The 7,722-nt window shown below is 47.7% G+C and overlaps 1 pseudogene across 1 annotated transcript; it reads left to right on the forward strand.

Moving 5' to 3' along the window:
* The first annotated feature begins 6,411 nt into the window (after nucleotides 1–6,411).
* LOC309560503 (syncytin-2-like) lies at nucleotides 6,412–7,270 on the forward strand (annotated as a pseudogene). The gene has a single exon. The product of its transcript is annotated as a syncytin-2-like (transcript).
* The last annotated feature ends 452 nt before the right edge of the window (nucleotides 7,271–7,722 follow it).

The following is a 7,722-nucleotide window of genomic DNA, read 5'->3' on the forward strand; positions in this document are numbered from 1 at the left end:
GGGAATGCTCCTGGTCCCTCCCCTCTAAGGACTTCAGATGCTCAGATCCATGTGGCTTTAACCTCCGAGGTCTCAGTTATCTGACTCAATCACAACTTACTACCATATATATCGCTGGATGAATCCACACCAATCAGATGTTTTTAACTCTTGTACATGCAATGAAAGTCCAGTTTTGACCTAACTCTGTAAGTACTCATACTACATGCTTGCTATTATGTAAACTGCAAAAGTATTTGGTAACATGCAGATTTTACAGTTCTATGACTTTCATACATCCATTTTTGTATTACCAGAGTACCGCCTTGAACCACCCCTGAAGAAGGAGCAATCTTTTGGCTTTGAAAACATGTCGGGTTATGTAGTTCTAGCGTTATGAGTTTTGTCTCTCTGTCCAACCCATGCTTGTACATGCCATTTTAACCTATTGTTAATCCTTTTTGTACTTAATAAAAACTAAATTCTTTATATATTTTCAATTCTTTATATTTTACTCTCCAAGTGCCTTAAAAGTCCCGTTTAGGGGAACCTCTGTTCTTGCATGATACAGGAGATGGTCAGAGACTGAGGACATGATACAGGAGATGGTCAGAGACTGAGGACATGATACAGGAGATGGTCAGAGACTGAGGACATGATACAGGAGATGGTCAGAGACTGAGGACATGATACAGGAGATGGTCAGAGACTGAGGACACGATACAGGAGATGGTCAGAGACTGAGGACAAGATACAGGAGATGGTCAGAGACTGAGGACATGATACAAGAGATGGTCAGAGACTGAGAGCATGATAGAGGAGATGGTCAGAGACTGAGGACATGGTACAGGAGATGGTCAGAGACTGAGGACATGGTACAGGAGATGGTCAGAGACTGAGGACATGGTACAGGAGATGGTCAGAGACTGAGGACATGATACAGGAGATGGTCAGAGACTGTGGACATGATACAGGAGATGGTCAGAGACTGAGGACATGATACAGGAGATGGTCGGAGACTGCAGAAATGATACAGGAGATGGTCAGAGACTGCAAACATGATACAAGAGATGGTCAGAGACTACGGACCTGATACAAGAGATGGTCAGAGACTGAGGACATGATACAAGAGATGGTCAGAGACTGAGGACATGATACAGGAGATGGTCAGAGACTGAGGACATGATACAAGAGATGGTCAGAGACTGAGGACATGATACAGGAGATGGTCAGAGACTGAGGACATGATACAGGAGATGGTCAGAGACTGAGGACATGATACAGGAGATGGTCAGCGACTGAGGACATGATACAGGAGATGGTCAGAGACTGAGAACATGATACAGGAGATGGTTAGAGACTGAGGACATGATACAGGAGATGGTCAGAGACTGCGGACATGATACAGGAGATAGTCAGAGACTGCGGACATGATACAGGAGATGGTCAGAGACTGCAGACATGATACAAGAGATGGTCAGAGACTGCAGACATGATACAAGAGATGGTCAGAGACTGCAGACATGATACAGGAGAGACTGCAGATGTGATACAAGAGAAGGTCAGAGACTGCAGACATGATAGAAGATAGGACACTAGGGGGGCTGGAGAGCACAGGGAAAGCAGATAGCACTCGAAGAGCTGAAGGGCAGGGGGAGGGGACTGGAGAGAATTAAGGGGGGGTTTGGAAAGCATTGCAGGGGGGGTTGGAAGGCGCAGGGTGTCGATAGCACTGGGGGGGGGGTGGGCAGGGAAAACCAGGGGGATGGAGAGCACGGGGGGGGGACTGGAAATCACTTAGCCAGGGAGCACAGGGGGGTGGAGAGCACTGGGGGAGCCAGAGAGCATAGAGGGAGATGAAAAGTACTGTGGGGACTTGAAGAGCATGGGGGGGGCTAAAGAAGACAGGGGGGCTAAAGAGCACAGGGGGGTTAAGAGCACTGGGGGGTGAAGAGCACGGGGGGGGCTAAGAGCACTGGGGGAGGGTTAAGATCACTGGGGGGGGGGTTAAGAGCACTGGGGGGGCAGTAAAAGAAGTTGAATAAGAGGGGGATGGGACAGCTCAGCTGCATATAGAGAAATTGATATTTCTCCTGCAGCCGCAGAATGCCTGCAGAAGGGAGGAGGAGAATCAGGCGTCCATCCAGCGGCAGCAGGAGCTGGAAGAGGGAAACATCAAATCCTCTATATGAAGCCGCCCCATCCCCCTCCTATTCAGTAGCAGTACACACGGCCGGTGACACCGAGGCTGCACAGCACTGCAGGCACTGGCGTGAGGAGTCACACTTACCTTCTCTCCCCGGCCCGCCCCCCGCGAGCAGCCCGGAGTCGGATTGAAGGAGCTGCCATCTGCAGTTGCTTGCTTGGATGGCCGATGCTGCGAGTGCGGTCTGTGCTGCTGGCCGCGCCGGGCAGGACACCGGCGCGGCGGGAAGGAACACACACTGATATACTTCAGGAACATACTTCTGTTGACTTCCGGCTCCGTGGCCAATCAGCCTTCTGCTCAAGTGGGTGTGACTCACACCCCCCCTGAGCAGAAGGCTGATTGGCCGCGGAGCCGGTGTAGCTGGTAAGTACACCAGCCGCGGTCGCGGTCGCGGCCGCCACAGTGAGGGAATCAGGGAAATTAATGTCTGACTTCTACATTCTACTGTGAGGAGTCGGACTGAGTGAGAGCCGGCGCCGCGGCCCACCGGGAATATGCCCGGTCTGCACGATGGCCAGTCTGGTCCTGCAATCCTGTGCAATCAGTAATCGGCATCTCAATTTAATTTTTAATGCAACATCAAGGAATAGACTGAAGCCAAGGTTTGTATAGGGAGGACTTTCATTGTGCTTTCGGGATTGTTTGGCTGCACGGGTTAGGTCAAAACGAACGTGTACTTTGAGCAGTCTACGTGAAACGGGTGATAGCGACACGCTTGTTTCAGCCTTCAACGTGTGAGGAGTAGATACTGAAACCCATCCAACATTTGGTCGTGTAAAATGATCGGAGCGAGTGGGGGTTGATGAGCTGTATAGCCATACGAAGCCACCAGGTTTAGGTCTTCTAGCTGACCGACGGAGGGCCGTGTAAAATACTCAGAGTCCGGAAGCAAGCCAACACTGTCAAAGTTGGCACCTGGCAGTGTTGCTCCTAAACCAGGTGCAAAGGAGCGATTCAAATCATCATGGGCAATGGTTTGTCCGTGCAAGGGGGGGGGGGATGCAGGCCCCCTAAATTAGCCAAACAACTTTCGCGGTACATGAAGTCTGCGTTTGGGGCTCGGACCATGAGACCCCTCAGGAAGTGGCATAACCAAGGGAAACAGTTGATGCATCCCTTTGGAAGGTACCTTTGATGTCTGGAGATGGGAGGAGTTCATTATTGAATTTAGGACTAGGCTCCAAGCAAAAAAAAAGATGCTAGGCGTAGCGCAATTGTGGCTTTAGAGATCTATTATGGTCAATCAGCAAGGCGTGCATGAGGCAGTTTTAGCCTGGAAGAACCGCATTATGTACACTTGGCCTGATGAGATAGCCGAGTTCAACGATCCGGTGAGAGAAGTGGAGGAAGCTCTTCCTGGGCTAACTTTACTGAGACAAGCCAGATCCGCTGACACTGAACCTGTCACTGTCTCTCCTGATTCACGGCTTGTTATTGACTCTACTGTCTTTGCACTTTAATCTCTGTTTTCTTCAGCTCACGGTGCAGACCTCGATACTGTTAACATCCTCCCACCTCACAGTGTCTCTATCCCTCAACAGCATGTCATAACAGCTGAACCCTCTCCTTCTAACTCTCTGGCAAACTATAAGTTATTTTAACAGGTCTACTATGGATGTGGAAAGTCAGGGCACATCAGGCATAATTGTCCAACCAACCCAGCTGGTCCGTGGGGTAAGTGGCAATTTATTCCGGAGGATCCGGAAACTTCAAAGGTAGGTATGGTCAGAAATGACTTTGACTTTTCATAGGGCTTTGGTAAACTGGTGTCAGCCCACATCCTAGAGGAATTAAAATATCCCCTCCCTTGCCTCATTGACACTGATGCAGCCAAAACTGTTCTAAGATCTCAAGACCCTAGAGGCATGGTTCCCCTTTCAGAGGAGACAACTCCCACTGTAGGTCTCACAAGGCAGACAGTGTTTTTATGAACGGCTGAACCTCTCTATTGCAGGCTAGGCCAGTTCTGCAAGAAAAAGCTTGTTTTAGGTCATTGCATTTCTCAGGGTACCCAACATCTAACCACTCAGAGAATACCGACATTGAAAGAACACCAAAGACCTTGTAACTTTAAACATTGCACTATTTTTGAACCCTGCATCTTTTCTCCCTGCTAAGGAGGAAGAGAAGGGGGGAGAAGGTCGTGCGGAAAATGGTAATTTTCAAAATGTTCTCTCTTTCTCTCTCTCTCTATCTCTCCCACTCCCTCTCTCTCTCTCTCTCATCAATTTCCAACTTTAGTAGGAACAACACGATTGCCTTTCTTTGATGGAGTGGGAATCAGCGGCTGTCAGTCCGGTGAAGGAGACCCCCATTCCAGACGCTAACCTTTTTGTCGATGGTTTCAGGTACTACACCCCAGATGATAACACATAGAGATCAGAGGATCAATTTCTATACAGATTCGAGATACGCTTTTTGAGCTGGCACATGATTGTGGTCCTGTCTGGAAGGCAAGAGGGTTCTTGACTAGTTTGGGGAAGCTGGTGAAACATGCGGGGTTAATAGACAAACTGTTCACTGCCTTGTGCTTGCCACACGAGATAGCCATTCTGAAGGTAAAGGCTCATACTGCTTAGACGACTATGGAAGCCAATGGAAATACCCTGGCAGATAGAGGTGCTATGGAAGGTGCTCTGAGCCCTGGGGCAGAGACCCTGATGCTAGCCATCCCCTCTGATGTGTCGCTAAAGGAATTTAGGAAACTGCTGTGCAAAGTGGAAATGCAGGAAAAGAGGAGATGCACAGCCTTGGGGGCTACACAGGGTCCAGACGACATCTGCGGTCTTGATGGTAAATTGTGTTTACCCAGATGACTTTTTCCAATGATGGCCCAATCGGCTCATTATCCCGGGCATCAGTCAAAGATGGTTATGTGTGCATAGGTGGAGGAGCATTGGATTGGCCCTGGCTTTACTACCGCAGCTGAAAACGGTAACCGTACCAAGAAGGCACTCACCCAAACTGGAATATCCTTTTCAGAGCATTCAGATAGACTATATCACTTTGCCAAAGAACGGAACGTACAAGCATGTCTTGGTCTGTCTGGATATGTTTTCTGGGTGGTCAGAGGCTTGGCACGTTCACAATGCCATTGCCACTGCCACCACAAAAATATCCTGTCTGACATGGTTTGTCGCAGGGGGGCTGCCTGGAACGATTGAGTCGGATCGCAGATCACACTTCACCGGTCAGATCTTTGCAGAGGTATGTAAGGCGCTTCAGGGATTCATCCTCAAAGTAGCGGTAAGGTTTAAATGGCTGAATAGAAAAAGCCATGGCCCGAATGTTTTTCCATTGCTCTTTACCCCATCAGGAATGCCCCATGGGTTACCCTACCCTATAAGGTTTTGTTTGGGAGTCAACCAGAGACTGGATTGTACTTTCCTCAGCAGCTGTCATCTTTACATTCTCAGCTGATGGGGTAGGTGCAGTCCCGGCAAAAGGAGCTCCAAAAGGTCCATCATAGGGTTCGAGAGTCTCTCTCGGACCCTGACACGATAACCAGTGTACATTCTATTCAACTAGGTGACTGAGTCGTTGTGAGGAAACATCAAAGGACGGGATGGAATGGAGGTATTCCAAGTCCTACCAGGTTCAGCTGACAACGCCGACTTCCTTGAAGCTCTGGGATCCATGCCAGCCACTGCAAAAAAAGCTGCTCAACTCCATCCAAGAATGATAATGAGGAGTATCGTTTTTATTTACATATTTAGCTTAGCGTATTTTAGCAAGTGTATTTTAGCAAGTGTAAGGATTGACAGCATCCCAATTTATTATTTAAAATTCATCTTCAGCTGGCCAAGGCAGCAAACAGGTCTAATTGCTGGGTGTGCTCCAAACCCCCACCTAGCTATTACACCTCAGCAATTACAGACATTTGTATGGGCATGAAGACAACCAAGAGACACTTGTCTATTGAATTTAATGACACATTCCTAGAGGGTAACATTAGTTATAGTTTTAATGTTAGCTCTGGCTCCTGTTCTTTGCTGGTCAATCCAATTCAGGCATTGGGACAATCAGGTAGTCCACAGATGGGCTGTAACTTTAGTTTTGGCACCGGAACTAGATTTGTAGGATCTACAATCTGTGGGACAAGTATAGCAGTCAATCTCACCAATGAAACTCCGGGTCTTTTTAATGACACCAACAGACCGGATTATATCTGCTGGTAGGACAGTTGTGATGTACAGACTTAGGGGGCAATCCCTCAGTCTATTATGTTAATGTTTAGTGCCCGTGACCGACAGGAAGATTCTTCTTGTAAGGTTTTGACAGGTCCCTATTACTTTTTGTGTTGTTCTGCAGCTTACAAGGTAGTGCCCCCTAATGCGAAAGGTTTGTGTACTTTAGTGAAGCTCGAACCCGCACCATGCATTGCTGCTGATCGTGAGGATGTGCTGTTAAGGAGGGCAGGGGTACAAGACAGGACTCGCAGGGAGCTGTTTTTGTCTCACGATCAGGCATGGGCATGCTTTCCGGGTTGGACTGGGTGGGGGATCGAGCTGATGAAACGGTTGAATAATTTCTCGTTTATCGTAGATGAAATGTTTAATGAAATTGTTGAAGCTGTAAGGGAAATGACTCAAGAGAAGAGACAAATGACAACTTTAGTGCTGCAGGAGAAGATGGCACTAGATTTTCTTTTAGCCTCCATGGGGGGTTTCTGTGAATTCATAGGAGAAGACTGCTGTACCTGGATAACAGACACCAGTGATTGGGTCAAGGCCCATACGAATAAGGTAACTTCATTGCAAGGCAGAGCCAGAGCTATAGCTAGAGAGGGTTGGAATCCTTTTAAGGCTTTTGGAGGTTTTAGGGATTTTTTTGTTCTCCAATGGATCTTGGTTGAAGGAAATAGGAGTATATATACTTATGTTGTTCTTGTTTCTATTCCTTCTATACACCGTGGTGAAATTATCCTGTTGTCTGGTCGACCGAGTCATCAAAGCCCGAGCAGATGACCTCGTCCTGATCGCTGAGACAAGACGCCCCGAGATCCTGCCCTGGCATCCGACGTCAAGGACCCCAGCCCGACCGCTGATCAACGCACCCCATCATCTCATGACCTCCCTCTAAAGTCACCTCCCGAAGAGCGGAACCCAAGTGTCATTTCCTTTTGACCTGTTAAATTTTTTTTTAACTGGAATGGATTGTTTTTATTGTGAGAAGAACTGTTCTGTTTATTTGAAGAAGAAGATTCATCGAGGGACACATTGGAGCATATGACAAAGAGGAGGGGCTGTTGTGGAAATTTTATTAATATTTATGTGGACGTTTCTTTAGGATGTATTTTTAGTTAGATTGCCATTATGTCTCCCAGTGTCAGTTTACTGGTAATCGCTATGCACAGCGAATATTGCTTTAACTGGCATTGAGGAAAGACCTGTTAGTGGAAATCTTCCATTAATTGGGATTGCACAATACTTGTAGCCTGATTTATGGCAGAGCAAGGAGATATCTATCGCACAAATATATATTCGCCATCCGGGGCCCGTTATTCACTGCGGAGATATGTTGGTGATGTGGAA

This window comes from Pelophylax lessonae (genome assembly GCF_965119305.1).
Source record: "Pelophylax lessonae genome assembly, chromosome: 7".
NCBI classification, from domain to species: domain Eukaryota; kingdom Metazoa; phylum Chordata; class Amphibia; order Anura; family Ranidae; genus Pelophylax; species Pelophylax lessonae.